This window comes from Oncorhynchus mykiss, chromosome 22 (assembly GCF_057628025.1).
Source record: "Oncorhynchus mykiss isolate SJ-2025 chromosome 22, ASM5762802v1, whole genome shotgun sequence".
NCBI lineage: Eukaryota > Metazoa > Chordata > Actinopteri > Salmoniformes > Salmonidae > Oncorhynchus > Oncorhynchus mykiss.
Window position 1 is genome coordinate 13,110,759 of NC_143043.1, and position 18,837 is coordinate 13,129,595.

At 41.5% G+C, this 18,837-nt stretch overlaps 1 protein-coding gene across 6 annotated transcripts in view; it reads left to right on the top strand.

Annotated features, from left to right (window-relative positions):
- The first annotated feature begins 974 nt into the window (after positions 1–974).
- Positions 975–18,837, top strand: part of slc4a3 (solute carrier family 4 member 3) — a 112,055-nt gene continuing 94,192 nt past the window's right edge. For 4 of the 6 annotated variants that reach the window (XR_016490531.1, XR_016490533.1, XM_021578907.3 and 1 more), the window contains exon 1: positions 975–1,389. The gene's annotated coding sequence lies outside the window, so the exon portion shown is untranslated. Of the gene's footprint in view, positions 1,390–16,494; positions 16,723–18,837 lie in introns of those variants that run through there. The other 2 variants (XM_021578908.3, XM_036958728.2) reach the window with 2 other exon arrangements.

Genomic DNA, 18,837 nt, shown 5'->3' on the forward strand with positions numbered 1-18,837 from the left:
GGTTTACATCACTAAGATCGGGGGCTTTGACAGAGTTTCCTTTTGCGAGGGTGGAGACTTCACCAACCAAAACTAAATTACGCAACATTTGAGTTCTGAGTCAACTGAGATTAACCATTCACATCAGAGGAGGCTGTTGGGAGGAACTATAAGAAGACAGGCTCACTGTAATGGCTGAAATGGAGTACATGGAGTCAAACACATCAAGCATATGGAAACCACATGTTTGACTCCGTTCCAATAACTCCATTACAGCCATCACAATGAGCCTGTCCTCCTGTAGCTCCTCCAACCAACCTCCTCTGATTCACATCTTGCCTGGATGTAAGATATTAGGTTCTCAAATCAAAGCAGATACCCTTCAGGACAGCAGGTAACCTAGAGGTTAAGAGTGTTGGGCCAGTAACCAAATGGTTGCTGGTTTGAGTCCCAGAGCTAACTAAGTGGAAAATCTGTTGATGTGCCCTTGAAAAACGGCCCACATCAACTTCAACCGTATTGCTCTGGCTAAGCATGTCTGCTACATGATTAAGATGCAATAAAGAAAACTCCTATACCTTTCCTACATCCCAGTTGTTACATAACATACCTTAAACTGATGACTAAACACGTAACTTCTTGAGAAAGTATCACCAATGTGCTATTGAACATTTGTCTAATCGAAAGAAGGCATGTACAGTAAATCTATATAAATGTGCAGCATTGTGGGCTACAGTCAATCTCTACAAGGCTACTACTAGCCTACTACAGTAGGCTATTCTGTGGTGGATGCTCATCTGGGTTAGCCTGACAACACACTAAATTCGTTCACTATATACTTCATCCCGAGACTGTCGCTCATTGAAGTCATATGTGGTGATGGGCATTGTACAAAACTAGGTCGTCAGCGATTGGATTGTCTCTAACCAATCTGAGTATCAAAGCCAATGACGATTTTTCAAACTGGGCTTTGCCCATGTGTGTTCTGGCTCAACACATCCGTTTTTGGACCAGTCAAAGGACCCCGAATATTTTTGCATTAGGTGAAGGGTCAGGGAAGTACTCAGATCCAGACGCATTGGTTGTCGCTTAAGTTAGGGTTAAAGGTTAATAATAATTCTACATTTGTGGCTGTGGTAACTAGTGAAGATCAGACTCAGAGACTCATTGCAAAGAAATAACTAAAACCCGTGGGCGTGACGTAGCGTTTAGCTGGAGCAAGGAGTCTGTGTAGCCAGGCAACATCTGGATGCTTGAGTGAGGTTGCTTCACTGCATCACGTGGTTGAAGCATCACGCAGCTGGCTGTATCGCAGCGCGTTTCCACTATGAAGCATCATCGCGACTGCTGCGCAATTTGACTGCAAGCCTTTGCTACCAATTCCATCTAGGCAGCTCTCCAAACGCACAGGTAAGAGTTCAATCCAGATAGGAAAAAGGGTCTGACCAATAATATCATACAATGTTGCAATGTTATTCGGAAAGCACAATAAAGAGCTCTAGCCGTTTTAGCCTCTGGAGTCTCCTCTTTCAAGCTGCCATTAACCACATTATCCAGTCAACAAAGTAGCCTATTTGCGTTTAATATAAAGCAGAGACAAAGGACTTGATAACATGCCGCGTTCAAATGCAACCTTGCAAATGCACATCAAAGGGTCCATGCAGGTTATCCATATAGGACGCGTGGTAGCGCTGTGTATCGCAAGATGCTCACCGTATCGATGTAACTGATATTATGGGTTGCTGCGGAGGCGGCGTAGCACTGAATTTGATGGCTTTATTTGTGTCAATAGTTGTCAATTGTGCTTAGCCTACTTAGGCCACTGAGTCAATATGTAGCCAATATGATATTCGTTCGCATTTGAACAAAGGACTGAATTGTTGGATGAAAGCGGATCCTATCAGCTTTATTGTTGGGCGAATTCACAAATGACTTGAAAGTAGGTTAGGGTAGTAGTGTTTTACTTGCAGTGATGGTGTAAACGTGTACGGTGATATTTAAGTCAATACAAAATGCATTAATTATTCCCCCAATGCCCTAACTATTCATTCAATGCACCCTTCACTCTTCACCCCGTCTCATTGCAATCCATGAAATTGATGTCAGGATTGTCTACCTGGACTCAGGGGGAGAGTAACACAGTGAATGTTAATCTATCTCTCTCCATTTAGTGTAATATATTACGTTTCGTATTCTAAAAAAATGCATGGATGTCCATCATCCATTTCGCATGTTACGAATTACAATTCATATGAAATGGTAACGAAATGCTCTTTGTACAATACGTTACGAATTTGAAATAGGTATGACATGATGTTACAAATTCCAATTTGTTGTGGCTAACAATAGATAGTGACTAGGTGGCTAACGTTAGCTAGGTGGCTAGGGGTTAAGGTTAGCTTAAAAGGTTTAAGGTTATGGTTAGAGGAAGGGTTAACTAACATGCTAAGTTGTAAAGTAGCTAAACAGCTAGCACATTTGGTTCCTTGGAAGTTGTGGGAATGTACTCTACCATTCAAACGTTTGGGGTCACTTAGAAATGTCCTTGTTTTCCATGAAAATATACATTAAATGAATTGGAAATATAGGCAAGACGTTGACAAGGTTATAAATAATGATTTTTTTTATTGAAATAATAATTGTGTCCTTCAAACTTGCTTTCATCAAAGAATCCTCCATTTGCAGCAATTACAGCCTTGCAGACCTTGGCATCCTAGTTGTCAATTTGTTGAGGGTAATCTGAAGAGGTTTCACCCCATGCTTCCTGAAGCACCTCCCACAAGTTGGATTGGCTTGATGGGCACTTCTTACGTACCATACGGTCAAGCTGCCCCCACAACAGCTCAATAGGGTTGAGATCCGGTGACTGTGCTGGCCACTCCATTAGACAGAATACCAACTGACTGCTTCTTCCCTAAATAGTTATTGTATAGTTTGGAGTGGTGCTTTGGGTCATTGTCCTGTTGTAGGAGGAAATTGGCTCCAATTAAGTGCCGTCCACAGGGTATGGCATGGCATTGCAAAATGCAGTGATAGCCTTCCTTCTTCAAGATCCCTTTTACCCTGTACAAATCTCCCACTTTACCACCACCAAGCACCCCCAGACCATCACATTGCCTCCACCATGCTTGACAGATGGCATCAAGCACTCCTCCAGCATCTTTTCATTTTTTCTGCGTCTCACGAATGTTCTTCTATGTTATCCGAAAACCTCAAACTTAGATTTGTCTGTCCATAACACTTTTTTCCAATCTTCCTCTGTCCAATGTCTGTGTTCTTTTGCCCATCTTAATCTTTTATTTTTAATGGCCAGTCTGAGATATGGCATTTTCTTTGCAACTCTGCCTAAAATGCCAGTATCCTGGAGTCGCCTCTTCACTGTTGAAGTTGAGACTGGTGTTTTGTAAGGTACTATTTAATTAAGCTGCCAGTTGAGGACTTGTATTGCCATCTGTTTATCAAACTAGACACTCTAATGTACTTGTCCTCTTGCTCAGTTGTGCACCGGGGCCTCCCACTCCTTTTTTAATTTTGATTAGGGCCAGTTTGCGCTGTTCTGAAAAGGGAGTAGTACACAGTGTTGTACGAGATCTTCAGTTTCTCACATGGAATAGCCTTAATTTCTCAGAACAAGAATAGACTGACACGTTTCAGAAGAAAGTTCTTTGTTTCTGGCCATTTTGAGCCTGTAATCGAACCCACAAATGCTTATGCTCCAGATACTCAACTAGTCTAAAGAAGGCCAGTTTTATTTCTTCTTTAATCAGAACAACAGTTTTCAGCTGTGCTAACATAATTGCAAAAGGTTTTTCTAACACAACGTAACATTGGAACACAGGAGTGATGGTTGCTGATAATGGGCCTCTGTACGCCTATGTAGATATTCCATTACAAATCAGCCATTTTCAGCTACAATAGCCTTTTACAACATTAACAATGTCGACACTGTATTTCTGATCAATTTGATGTTATTTTAATGGACAAAAAAATAATAATCTTTCAAAAACAAGGACATTTCTAAGTGACCCCAAACTTTTGAATGGTAGTGTACGTTGTTGGTTTCCCATTGGTACTGGGAAGGAAGCCATACGTTTTCTGACCGGTAAAGCTGAACACTTTTTTTTAACTTTCTGAGAACAGAAGTAGGACCATGAGTAGGACCATGAGGAAACCAGTAGAAAACATTATGCTGAAGTACTTCGGAATTTTTCCCCCCACATTGTTACATTACAGCGTTATTCTGAAATTGATTAAATTGTTTTTTTCCCCCTCATCAATCTATGCACAATACCCCATAATGACAAAGGGAAAACAGGTTTTTAGAAATGTTAACAAATGTATAAAAAAACAGAAATACCTTATTTACATAAGTATTCAGACCCTTTGCTATGAGAATCGAAATTGAGCTCAGGTGCATCCAGTTTTCATTGATCATCCTTGAGATGTTTCTACAACTTGATTGGAGTCCACTTATGGTAAATTCAATTGATTGGACATGATTTGGAAAGGCACACACCTGTCTATATAAGGTCCCACAGTTGACAGTGCACGTCAGAGCAAAAACCAAGCCATGAGGTCGAAGGAATTGTCCATAGAGCACCGAGACAGCATTTTGTCGAGGCAGAGATCTGGGGAAGGGTACCAAAACATTTCTGCAGCATTGAAGGTCCCTAAAAACACAGTGGCCACCATCATTCTTAAATGGAAAAAGTTTGGAACAACCAAGATTCTTCCTAGAGCTGGCCGCCCAGCCAAACTGAGCAATCAGGGGAGAGGAGCCTTGGTCAGGGAGGTGACCGAGAACCCGATGGTCATTCTGACAGAGCTCCAGAGTTCCTCTGTGGAGATGTGAGAACCTTCCAGAAGGACAACCATCTCTGCAGCACTCCACCAATCAGGCCTTTATGGTAGAGTGGCCAGACAGAAGCCAAAAGGCACATGATAGCTCACATGTAGTTTGCCAAAAGGCACCTAAAGGACTCTCAGACCATGAGAAAAAGTTTATCTGGTCTGAAGAAACCAAGATTGAACTATTGAGCCTGAATGCTAAGCGCCACTTCTGGAGGAAACCTGGCACCATCCCTACGGTGTAGCATGGTGGTTGCAACATCATGCTGTGGGGATGTTTTTCAGTAGCAGGAACTTGGAGACTAGTCAGGTTCGAGGGAAAGATGAACAAAGCAAAGTACAGAGAGATCCTTGATGAAAACCTGCTCCAGAGCGCTCAGGACTTCAGACTGGGACGAAGGTTCACCTTCCAACAGGACAATGACCCTAAGCACACAGCCAAGACAACGCAGGAGTGGCTTCGGGACAAGTCTCTAAATGTCCTTGAGTGAACCAGCCAGAGCCTGGACTTGAACCTGGTCGAACATCTCTGGAGAGACCTGAAAATAGCTGTGCAGCGAAGCTCCCAATCCAACCTGACAGTGCTTGAGAGGATCTGCAGAGAAGAATGGGAAAACTCCCCAAATATAGGTGTTCCAAACTTGTAGCATCATACCCAAGAAAACACAAGGCTGTTATCGCTGCCACAGGTGCTTCAACAAAGTACTAAGTAAAGGGTCTGTATGCTTACGTAAATGTGATATGTCAGTTTTTTTTATATATATATTGCAAAAAATATATAAAAACCTGTTTTTGATTTGTCATTATGGGGTGTTGTGTGTAGATTGACGAGGAGCAATTTTATTTAAATCATTTTAGAATTAGGCTGAAACACGTTATTTTTGTTGAGAAAATAAAGGGGACTGTATACAAATGCACTGTATGCAAAATAACCATTGGACAACCACACTCTCACCAAGCTCTAAGAAACATATGACTCTCAGAACATAACGTGATAACTGGGTAAAAACTAGTAAGTAGTTGCTAATTATCTAAAAAGCTAAACTGGTCCATGATGAGATTCAAAAATGTTTTTTTTTGTGTTGGACGCCTACCCATAGACCAACCACTCGCCTTTAGTTTTTGTCTTAAGTAACCTTCTGTTTCATGTAACCAGACCAAACGTAACATATGAGTGTGGCAAATCGACGTTTACTATGTTACATCTAGTCTTTGAGACCAGGCTAGGATAGCAGAGGCTAAATTTGACATACCAAGTGCATGACTTAGTCCTAGAAGCCTATTGATTTTGCAGAATGGGAGATGGGTAGTGTCCTGTTGTTGAAAACCACATGGCGCCTTTATTATGAGGTCTCAATTTCAATTCAGTATGCTTATCATTAAACATTCAGGCAGTTTAAACAGTATCACAAATATAGAATTATATTTAGGAAATAAGGTCTTATATTGCTTAAATATACATATCTACTGTCAGTGATGTAGTGGTAAAAAAGTGTGTATCAATTCCAGAGACGGATCGAGATAAGCCGAATAACCACCGATATAAACCAAAACATATTACATTTTTAGAACTGTATTGTTTGGTTTCCTTTTTACGCAGGTCTATAGGAAAGGCCTAATGTATATTTCTGTAGTTAAAGAGATTCTCCGGTACTTTTGTATACTTTTTAGCCAGTAGTTCTGAAAGTAACACTCAGGACTAAAGTGGTCCCTGAAAATGGCGTACTACGTCACATGTGAAGATATGTGCACCTCGTCATTGCTCTCTCTCACTTGCTCTGTTGTGTGTGCTTGATGTGCCTCTTTCTAGATGTCACTCATATGGTTAGGGGCTGAAGCTCATTGGTTGAACTCAAATTGTTAGGGGAATGGCCCACATGGGGGAAATGTAGGGAAAATGGTGCTTCCAGAAAAACAGTCACTTTCAAACTAGGGATTTCATGGCTAATTTAGCCCAGACAGTAATTCTGCTTATAGATTAAGCATTTATGAGAATGGCCCTTAGTTAATTCTAAAATGTTGTATTATATATCCATTTGAAGAGAAACAAGTTATAAATGGGTTTGAGGGGACCCCACATGGGGCTGGATAACAAGTTTGGGAACTACTGTACTTTTAACCTCTCTCTCTGCATGCTTACTCTTTCTGTTTGCATTGTATCCTGCCTCACCACTGTCGGTCAAACTTCTCTGTGTAAAGCAAAGTTATTTTGTTATGTGAATTTATAGTAGCCTATATTTTGTTCAATTATAGCTAGCTTAATTTCAGTCAACTTCTCCTTCTGAGGTCAGTCTCCATTTAATGTCAGCTTCTAACTTCATCCATATATTCAGCTAGTTATATTTAGCTATCTAGCTAACCGTAGCCAGAGCCCTTGAGTTACAGTAGGTAGCCATCTGACTGAAATTTCAGCAACTTTTTTTTTGTACGCTCATTCTGAGACTGTTTTTTTGGGGGGGTGGATGTCAAGGGATGGCAGGAGTTGAGGGTTGTTTAAAAAAATGCCTTACGTCCGGCATCGCGCAAGGCCACTGTCAGCGGTGTCTCTCTCTACTTGTCACATGCCAGCGTTGGTAGGTAATTTCATGTCTCGGTCTGTGCGTTTCCCATTGAACGAATGCACTGCTAAGAAGGCGAATCTGGGAAGAGCAGGCGAACATAATGAGCATACATGAATCATTATTTCACTAGTTTGCAGAGAGGCAGGTGCGATTGGAACTTAGATCAAGAATATTAGCATTCTGCCTCCCGAGTGGCGCAGTGGTCTAAGGCACTGCATCACAGTGCTTGAGGTGCAATTGGCCCAGTGTCGTCTGGGTTAAGGGAGGGCTTGGCCGGCTGGGATGACCTTGTCCCATTGTGCTTTAGCGACTCCTATGGTGTGCCGACTGCATGCACGCTGACATGGTCGCCAGTTTAACTGTTGCGGCGATGTGTCAAGACTGTAACTAACAATTGAAAAAAGGGGTAAAAATACACAACAAAAAAATATATATGAATATTAGTGTTCTGAGCATTTATCAACACTGGGAATGCAATAATGAGTGGGTTAACGATAATTAACTAAATGAAATGGTGAGTAAATGCTATTTCACAAATACATATGTCTGAGTAAACGGCATTTACGTTTACCCTCCACTACATCCCTGTCTACTATACACTAAAAGATACATGTTGTGCTGGAAACCTTTAATGATTTCTTCACAGCATGTTGTTACAAGAGACAATAAGCACACATATTTTATGTATCAGAGTCTTACCTTCCAACCAGCTAAGCCTATATTGTGAGGAAACCAGAATTTGAGCAATTGATTTTAATTCCTGGCCATATGGCATTTTGCCCAGCTGGGGTCACATTCATAATCTCTGAAGTGCAGCCAGTGATGTAAAATGGGTTACTAGACTTCTCAGGTAAATTAACCATATGTTTCGTAGAGCTTGGTGAGAGTGTGGTTGTCCAATGATTATTTTCCATACAACCTTCCTATAACTTTCTGGGAATGATGCTGGAAAGTTGCTTGGCTTTGGACCATTCATGCAACTTGACCCCAAAAATATATTTTCTTGGTATTTTGTTACCTTAACAGAATGTTTCCTAAAAGTTCAAACTTGGTTACATTTAACTTACATTTTGGTGATGTTCTAGAAACATTTTCCAACTGGTTTGACATTGGGAATGTTCTCAAATAGTTCAGAGAACGCTAAGAAACAATGTTCTTCTGTGGGATTTTCAGTACTTCAGCATGTTTTATGCAGGTTTCCTCAGAGTTCTATGTAAAGTTGTGTTCTCAGAACATTTAGAAAGCATTCCATGAAAAACAGAAGAAAACATTAGTAACGTTCAAAGAATGTTCCAGAATGGTATTTAACAACATATACATTCCGTTTTCAGTGTCAACAAAAGTTTTTCTCACCGCTATCTTGTTAAGTATGTTCAGGTGTGTTTGCCGCACCCACTAATTGGCCACACCTGTTCTTAATGAGTGCTTGTTTCCTTTGAAATGGGGTCTGTTTGAATAGACTAAAATTAACAGCATTGTATGGGTTAAAAAAATTGCATGCTCCATCCTGGTGGCGCGGTGGACTAATTCCATGGATAAACAACCAAACATTGTAGGTTCAAATTACACTGATGCCATCCAAAATTTTTAAATGTGTTTGCATGATTAATTCAAATACATTTCCATGTGTCCTATCTGTGCTTGGAGTGTAAAACAATTTACCTAAGCTGACAGTCTTATTGAACATTTTTCTCAGAACGTTAATAAAACCTCCCAGGAAAACTTTCAATGAACCATGCTAAAATGTTCTCAGAACCTCCCTGCAACCAAAAGATGTACGTTACCAAAACAGGCAACATTTTCACTTTCGTTCTCAGAATGTATAAATAACTTTCTGTTTTACCGGTCAGGAAATGTATGGCTTCGTTCCCAGGACCAATGGGAAACCAAAAACATAGTTTTCATACAACTTCAAATGAACCAAATGTTCTAGCTGGGTGAGGCCTAGGGCTGCAAGATTAATCAAGTTTTTATCGAAATAGCAATAGCTGTGCTATTTTGGAATGGCACTTTTTAAACTTAAAAAAAAAACTTTTGATTTATTGCTCGATTTGATGGAGTTTTCTCTTGTCTCTCCTCTTTTTGCCGCTTCCCAATCCCACACACACCAAGCCCCACCCACGGTCACTAAGGCAAGTAGTTCCTCATGCTCAAGATTAGTTCTGCATGCATTGACAAAACAGTCAACTAATTTGACTGGGGGCTTGCCTGTTTTGCATATTATTTTTCCATTAATGCATGTCACATATCAGTTTGCCAGCAATTTAAAACATTTATATCATTGAGTTAATAAAGCCACATATACATGGTCTCTATTTTGTTTTCTTGAGTAAGGCAGCTCTAAAATGCAAATGTAAAAAATATAGGGTGCTGCCATAGAGTAGAGAGAGAGAGAAGGCTCAAGGTCATTGGCAACAGATACAATTACATCAAATCACTTTATATCTACAGTAGCTTTGATTGGACTGACTTTCAGAATCTTAGCTAGCAGTCATCGTCATGAATCAAGTCGATAATCTACTGGCAAATCCTTTTTAATCCTTGTCGTATGAAGATAAATAATGTAGAGAAATTATAGATAAAACGTATCGGTGCTTATCGGCCAATGGACATAAACATTACACAACAAGTTGGAAATCGCAAATTTAGCAATGAGTGGTTTGGAAGGAATCAGTGGCTAACTGCAAGCATTGCAAAGAAATCATTAGCCTGCAATTCAGTGGAGTCGAGGTCTGGTCCAAAGTCTAAGATTAAGGGTCTCTTTTCCTAGTTTAAAATGATAAGCATTCAACATTGGTGAATGTCAGTGAAGCATGATTTGTGCCTAAAACAACTATTAACTCGGAACTGCAAAATAAGACTTTACTGAGTTCAAGACAACTGGGAACTCGGGAAAAATGAGCTATGACTGGGAAAATACATTTTGAACTTTCATCCAACTCGGAATTGTAAATCCGGAACTCGGGCCTCTTTCTAGAGCTACGACCTGAAGATCACTAATGTCATCATGATTCTATTTTTTTTTTTGTCGAGCTCCCTTTGATGACTAAATGACTAAATTTGATGACTTTGATGACTAAATTTGCCCACGAAGGACTGCTGCGCCACCTTCCTGTTCAAGTGAGCACAGCACAACAAGGTGAGTCCAAAAATGTCTTGTATGCTGCTGCATAAATTATTTAATATGCCAGGGAGATATGTATACTGCAGCTTAGAAAGTAATACTAATTGTAATGTTGTTTAGTAAGTTGTTAGTTGCCCATGTGCCTAACCCTAATAATTTGGTCTATATTCACCTCTTAATTTCGCCTAATGTTCTGACTTGTTGGTGCACATGTAGCCTATAACCTGTTTTTGAGAAATCTAATCATCAAATATTGTAAGAGCTTTCATTGTCTGCTTATATGCCCCCTTTTTTATGTTACGGTTCTGACTTGGTGTACAGGGAGAGCACTGTAAGAAAGGCCCATGTTCTGAATTCTGTTGCTGTACATTTCAAAAGTGCTGAACAAATAGTTGACTACGTACGTCCTAGCTTGCTCATTAATGTCTTAATCAAAATTCCGGATTGCCTCTTATCCGCTTGTCGTTCCCTTATGACATAGTTTGTACATCTCAATTGTCAGTAGAAACCACATTTATTTAAGCATGTTTTTTTAAGGCAGTAAATGAGGCTGAATTAACTGTTTCGAAGCCAGACGTAAGGTGTTGGAACTCTGCTGTTCGGACAGCTCTATGTAGGCCCTAGCAGTTTTTGGGCTATTCATTTGTGTAACTTGCTCTCTGCAAAACACTAGTTAGTTGGTCATAGAAAACTACAAATGTGCCTTAAATAATTGTGTTAGCCCCTAATGCTAATCGCGAGTTAGCTAGCTGGCTAAATCCAATGAGATTGGGCAAATCTTGCTAGCAGACTTTTGCCCTACAAAAGGCCGGTACCAGTGGTGGAGTATATAAGCATTGTTTGTTTAAACGCTTGTTCTTAATCCAAAAGGATAAGGCAAAGAATATTCAAAAAATGTAGTCTGAAAATGTACTTGTATATACTGAAAAATATATATAAATGCAACATGTAAAGTGTTGTGTAAAGTGTTCCCATGTTTCATGACCTGAAGTAAAAGATCCTAGAAATGTTCCATACGCACAAAAAAGCTTATTTCTCTCAAATGTTGTGCACAAATTTGTTTACATCCCTGTTAGTGAGCATTTCTCCTTTGCCAAGATAATCCATCCACCTGACAGGCGTATCAAGAAGCTGATTAAACCGCACGATCATTACACAGATGCACCTTGTGCTGGAGATAATAAAAGGACACACTAAAATGTGCAGTTTTGTCACATGAGACAATGCAACAGATGTCTCAAGTTTTGAGTGAGCGTGCAAGTGGCATGCTGACTGCAGGAACGTCCACCAGAGCTGTTGCCAGAGAACTGAATGCTAATTTCTGTACCATAAGCTGCCTCGAAAGTCGTTTTTGAGAATTTGGCAGTACGTCCAACCAGCCTCACTCACAACCACAGATAATGTGAAATCTTTGCATTTAAATTTTTGTTCAACACTTTGGTTCCTACTCTGTCACAACCATCTGCAGAGGCTGGTCGATGACATTCCCCATGGCACTGGAGTCCACTAGAGCTGTAGAGACAACACTTGAGGGACAGCCAGCGAAATGGAAACCAGAAAGGTTTTGGCGGGAAATGATGATTATGGAATACTCACGCCTACCCTGGGAGATGAAAGATCACAGGGCCTCTCCTCTGCCCTTGTTGAACCCGGGTTGGGACGCACCAGACACAGCTGAAGCTGGTGCCCCTCCAGGACGCAATAGGGACAGAGCCCCAGCTGTCTCCGGTGATGCCGCTCTGCCGCGGAGAGGTGTGTGGCCCCTAACTCCATGGGTTCAGGCTCTGCCTCAGGACAGCCAAAGGAGGAGGGCGAGGAGAGAGGTAGGCGCCGGCGCTCCCGAAGAAGGTTGCCAAGATGTATGGCCATTGCGATGAGCGAGTCCAAGGAAAGGTTGTCGTCCCGGTGCGCCAACCTCCTTGCACAGTCCTCTACTGAATAGGGTGCAGAGCGCTGGTTCATTCCATCCGCTGGAGGCTGCTACGGTCTGGAAGGTGAGGGTGTACTGAGCAGCAATTTGGCCATCCTGCTGGAGTTGGAATAGTCGCTCACCTCCCCCTCTGCCCTCCGGTGGATGGTATAAAACCACCCTGATAAGAGCCATGAACCTCTCGTAGGAACCCAGATCTTCCTCCTCTTCTCCTCCCAGACGGCTGTAGCCCACTCCAACTCCCACCCGGTCAGCAGGGATATGACTGTGGCAACCTTGGACCTCGCTGTGTTGGGGGCTCCTGTCTGATGGGCGAAATAGAGGGATCACTGGAGTATGAAGCCACGGCATTTGGACGTGGTCCCGTCATACTTGTCCAGGAGGGGCAATCGGGGATTGCCTCCCTGGGTGCACTGCTGGGTAGCCTGGGGGAATGGCTCGCTGAGACGACTCGTGGTAGAAGGCCCTCCGCTAGTTGAAGGTAAAACCTCTCGGAAGGCGTCGAGGCAGTGAAGGACGCAGAGGACCTCTTCCATAGCTGCACCTAGTTGCACCAGCTGATTGTGGTGTTGGCGGAGTTCACCAACTGTCTGAGGACTTTTTCTTCTGCTGCTTCCACAATTAATGGGGCAGTATTCTGTGACGTATACACAGTGAGTCAGGAAGCAGGTGCAGGAAGTGAGTTTAATAATAATAAGGCAGATGAACAAAATAGGAATACCGTACTGAACATGAAAACAAACCAATACTGGCTGATGACTGAGGGCTAAATAAAGGGAAGATAATCAAGGTGTGTGTAATAATGGGCAGCAGGACTAGGCGTGACCGATAATTACATTTCTATGATTCTAACAGTTTACCCAGGTGTTTTGACCTATAATCACAAGTAAAATTGCAACCAAAATATTTGCTAAAAAAAAAAAACGCAAATACATTTTTTGCCATATCGTGCAGCCCTAATGTGAATCATCCTAGGGTGTCTGCAGCAGCCCAGTAGTCTCTAAATATAGAGCCATACATCAACAAATAGGACGACTTACAGCTTGCCTAGAGTGGGCAGATATTGCATCAACTGAGTATTCTCGACTACCCTACCGCTGAAGTGCTCACAAGTGACAGGATAGCATTCTCAGCTATAAGTCGGTCTGCCGTTTTTGTTAGGCAAACTCTGTATGAACCTTGACACTTACTTACAGTGGCCGTTGTCACAAAGAAATGACCACTTTAATACTTTTCAACCAGAACCTGTATTCATAAAACGTGTCAGAGTGGTAATACTGATCTAGGATCAGTTTGCTATTTCAGATCATAATGAATAATATTCTCCAGACTATGATACCCCCATGGCAAATGTGATGCACATACATACGTGTTTCATTCTTACCGACTGCCTTACACGCTTGCGTAGCACACAAATACCATCCACACTAGCTTGAAATGTTTCCTCCCTAACACCCTCGGCCTATTAATCGGATGAATCTGCCGTATGCACTGCCTGCAATCAATCGAAGTCTAACATGGAATCAATTTGTGCCTATTAAAGCTTGTTACTAGATCTATTGATTGTCCTAGGGCCAAGGATTTGACACAGATTGTAGACTGAGGGAGGGGTGCCTGTTCTAACATGCTGCAATGAGCTCAGGCTGTCTCTCAATTCCAATCCTTCATGTTGGTGGCATGGGGGAGGGTTTGCTTTGCGGAGGGTTGTGTGGATTTTTCTGGGCACAGGGGAGGGTAGTGCATTTTTTTCCCTGGTTCCCATTTGCTCTTTTGTAGGTTTAACTGTATAATTTCTTCCATCCTAGCCACATTTCCTCATCTGCTTTCATGCGCATCCTTTATATCAAGGAGTTTTCAAATAGCAATATCTGATAGGCGGCAGCGTAGCCTAGTGGTTAGAATGTTAGACTAATAACCGAAAGGTTGCAAGTTCAATTCCCCAAGATAAAATCTGTCGTTCTGCCCCTGAACAAGGCAGTTAACCCACTGTTCATAGGCCGTCATTGAAAATAAGACTTTGTTCTTAACTGACTTGCCTAGTTAAATAAAGGTAAAATAAAAAAATTGGCATTGGAGAGGCCAGTTGCATCATTGTGCATGAAAGAACAGTGAAGACATGATACAGAGACACGCAGCTCAAAAAGCTCCCCTATTAACAATAGTGGTAGGTGGATCATTTATCCAGGTCTGCAATAGGCTAACTAGCAGTCATACCACACATAAAATCATTCAAAGCTGTAAAAATGTTCAATATCAAATAAAAATATATTTGTCACTTATGCCAAATACAACAGGTGTAGGTGTACAACACCTTACTTTGACACGCTTACTTACAAGCCCTTAGCCAACAATGCAGTTTTAAGAAAATAAAGTTAAGAAAATATTTCCTAAATTAAAAAAAATAAAATAATGAGGCGGTAGCGGTACAGGTTAGTCGAGGTAATTTGTACATGTAGGTAGGGGTAAAGTGACTATGCAGAGAAAATAAACAATGAGTAGCAGCAATGTAAAAACAAAGGGGGATGGGGTGTCAATGCAAATAGTCCAAGTGGCCATTTGATTAATTGTTCAGCAGTCTTATGGCTTGGAGGTAGAAGCTGTTAAGGAGCCTTTTGGACCTAGACACTGCACTTCGGTACTGCTTTCTGTGCGGTAGCAGAGAGAACAGTCTACGACTTGGGTGACTGGAGTCTTTGACCATTTTTTGTGCCTTCCTCTAACACTGCCTTGTATATTGGGCTGTACGCACTACCCTCTGTAGTGCGTACAGAGGGTAACGCCTTACGGTTGGATGCCGAGCAGTTGCCATACCAGGCGGTGATGCAACCGGTCAGGTAGCTCACGGTGTTGCAGCTGTAGATCTTTTTGAGGATCTGGGGACCCATGCCAAATCTTTTCAATCTCCTGAGGGGGAAAAAAGGCGTTGTCATGCCCTCTTCACGACACGTGTTTGGAACATGATAGTTTGTTGGTGATTTGAACACCAAGGAAGTTGAAACTCTCGACCCGCTCCACTACAGCCCCGTCTATGTGAATGGGGGCATGTTTGACCCTCTTTTTCCTGTAGTCCACCATCATCTCCTTTGTCTTGCTCACATTGAGGGAGAGGTTGTTGTCCTGGTACCACACAGGCCTCAAACCCTCAAACTTCAGGCCTGTAGCCCTGCATGGCAAACTCGATATCCATCTTTATAAACACAAGGTTGCTACAGTTATTGTTATTTGTGCTCGTAAACATTATTTTGAGTTCATTCGATGAGGGGAGAGGGTGTGCAATACATTTTACAGTGGTTTGTGGTTTTGTTTGCCAAAGAGTACATTGCTTTCTCTATGGATGGAGGCATTCCTCAGATGCCAGGCATATAAACATGCTGAGACACACTAGTGGTGGAAAAAGTACCCAATTGTCATACCTGAGTAAAAGTAAAGATACCTTAAAAGAAAATGAAGTAAAAGTGAAAGTCACTCAGAAAAATATTACTTGAGTAAAAGTCTAAAAGTATTTGGTTTTAAATAAACTTAAGTATCAAAAGTAGATATAATTGAAAAAATATACTTAAGTACGGTATAAAAAGTAAAGTATAAACAGTTAATAATAAGCGAATCAGACGGCACAATTTTCTTGTATTTTTTAAATTTACAGATAGCCTGGGGCACACTACAACACGCAGACATAATTTATAAATAAAGGATTTGTGTTTAGTGAGTCCTCCAGATCAGAGGCAGTAGGGATGACAGGGTGTTGGTATCTTGATAAGTGAGTGAAGTGGACCATTATCCTGTCCTGCTAAGCAATGAAAATGTAACGAGTACTTTTGGGTGTCAGGGAAAATGTATGCAGTAAAAAGTACATTATTTTCTTTAGGAATGTATAGTAGTGAAATAAAAGTAAAAGCAGTCAAAAATATGAATAGTAAAGTAAAGTACAGATACAGTACCTAAAAATAAATACTTAAGTACTTTAGTACTTTACACCACTGAAAGACACACACACACACACACACACACACACTTCATCATGCATCCCTCTACATAACTGCCCCCCCCCCTCCACGGACACTCAGTCATAAACACAGCCCCTAGAGCCTAGACCCTGCTGTTAGTCTGCCAGATACTGTAATGTGACGGGCTTGTCATTTGATACGGGTCTGTCGAGAGGTTAAGGTGGTTGACTGGAGAGAGGTTCCTTTCTATGTGGAGGTTAGCTGTGGCCAGGGTGGCGACACACTCCACTGGCTGCTAACTAGGAAGACACCCTGGCATACCAGAGAGAAGGGAAGGTAGGACCCTTAGTATTTATTGTGCAGACCTCGAGATATCTCTATTAAGGGCACAAGGAGGCAGTAAAACTAGTCGTGCTCAAGACTGGCATTCTTAGAGCCGTGTCACATTCAGATAGCTTCAGCACTAAAACGTAAAGGGGGAATCTCCATGGGTGGGCTAATATCTATGGCCAGGCTATTCATCATGATTGGATTTTTTAACTGCTTACTGCAACAGACGGAGCATGCACACGCATGCCTTTCAATTACAGTTTTAGCGTAACTATATACTTGTTCGGGCTCCGAGTGCAGTGGCCCACTTTCACAGACACTGGGGAATCTCAAGGGCATCTAGAGGTTGAGGCTGGAACTAGTAGCTAGCTACACCATAATCTTAATACAGTAGGCGGGCCCTTTGATAGGCTTGTTGGTATTGTGGCCTTCAGAAAGTATTCATACCCCCTGAATTCAAAATGTATTAAATATATTTTTTTCTCAACGATCTACAAACAATACCCCATAATGACAAAGTGAAAATATGTTTTTAGAAATTATAGCAAATTTATTGAAAATGAAATACAGAAGTATCTAATTTACTCCTGAGTAAATACTTTGTAGGGGCACCTTTCTGGGTAAGTATCAAAGAGCTTTCCACACCTGGATTGTGCAACATTTGCCCATTATACTTAAAAGATATTCAAGCTCTTTCAAATTGGTTGTTGATCATTTTCAGGTATTGCTATAGATTTTCAAGCACATTTAAGTCAAAAATGAGCCACTCAGGAACATTCACTGTTTTCTTGATAAGCACCTCAAGTGTAGATTTGACCTTGTGTTTTAGGTTAATGTCCTGCTGAAAGTAGAATTCATCTCCCAGCAGACTGAACCAGGTTTTCCTCTAGGAATTTGCCTGTGCTTAGCTCCATTCTGTTTATTTTTTATCCTGAAAAACTCCCCAGTCCTTAATGATTACAAGCATACCCATAACATGAAGCAGCCATCACTATACTTGTAAAATATGTGACTGACCGTCTCGATTCGGTCTTATATAGCAAAATTAGAAATTGTGTTTTTTACATTGGATAAAACTAGAGACTCAGAGCTAGAAAATTGTATATCATACACTACAGTTGAGGAACAATGGGAAAGTAACCTCACTTTTGAGAAAATGGCCCTTTTAATGTTTTTGTACACCTACTGGAGAGCTCTTTGTGTCTATACCTACACCCTCTTAAGTTTTAAGCACCCATCGCTTTATTTACATTTTTATTTTACCTTTATTTAACCAGGTAGGCCAGTTGAGAGCAAGTTCTCATTTACAACTGCGACATGGCCAAGATAAAGCAAAGCAGTGCAACACAAACAACAACATAGAGTTACACATGGAATAAACACATGTACAGTCAATAACGCAATAGAAAAAGTCTATACAGTGTGTGCAAAAAAAGTAAATAAAAACAATATGGGGATGAGGTAGGTAGATTGGATGGGCTATTTACAGATGGGCTATGTACAGCTGCAACGATCGGTAAGCTGCTCAGATAGCTGATGCTTAAAGTTAGTGAGGGAGGTAAGTCTCCAACTTCAGCGATTTTTGCAATTCGTTCCAGTCATTGGCATCAGAGAACTGGAAGGAAAGGTGGCCAAAGCAGGTGTTGGCTTTGGGGATGACCAGTGAGATATACCTGCTGGAGCGCATGCTATGGGTGTGTGGTGTTATGGTGACCAGTTAGCTGAGATCATTTTAGAAAGAGAGGGTCCAGATTGTCTAGCCCAGCTGATTTGTACGGGTCCAGGTTTTGCAGCTCTTTCAGAACATCTGCTATCTGGATTTGGGTGAAGGAGAAACTGGGGAGGCTTGGGGAAGTAGCTGTGGGGTGTACGGAGCTGTTGGCCGGGGTTGGGGTAGCCAGAAGGAACAAATGGATGCAAATTTCTGTTTGAAAAAGCTAGCCTTAGCTTTCCTAACTGACTGCGTGTATTAGTTCCTGACTTCCCTGAAAAGTTGCATATCGCGGGGACTCTTCGATGCTAGTGCAGTCCGCCACAGGATATTTTTGTGCTGGTTGAGGGCAGTCAGGTCTAAGTGAACCAATGGCTATATCTGTATCTGTATCTATAGTTTTCAATTTT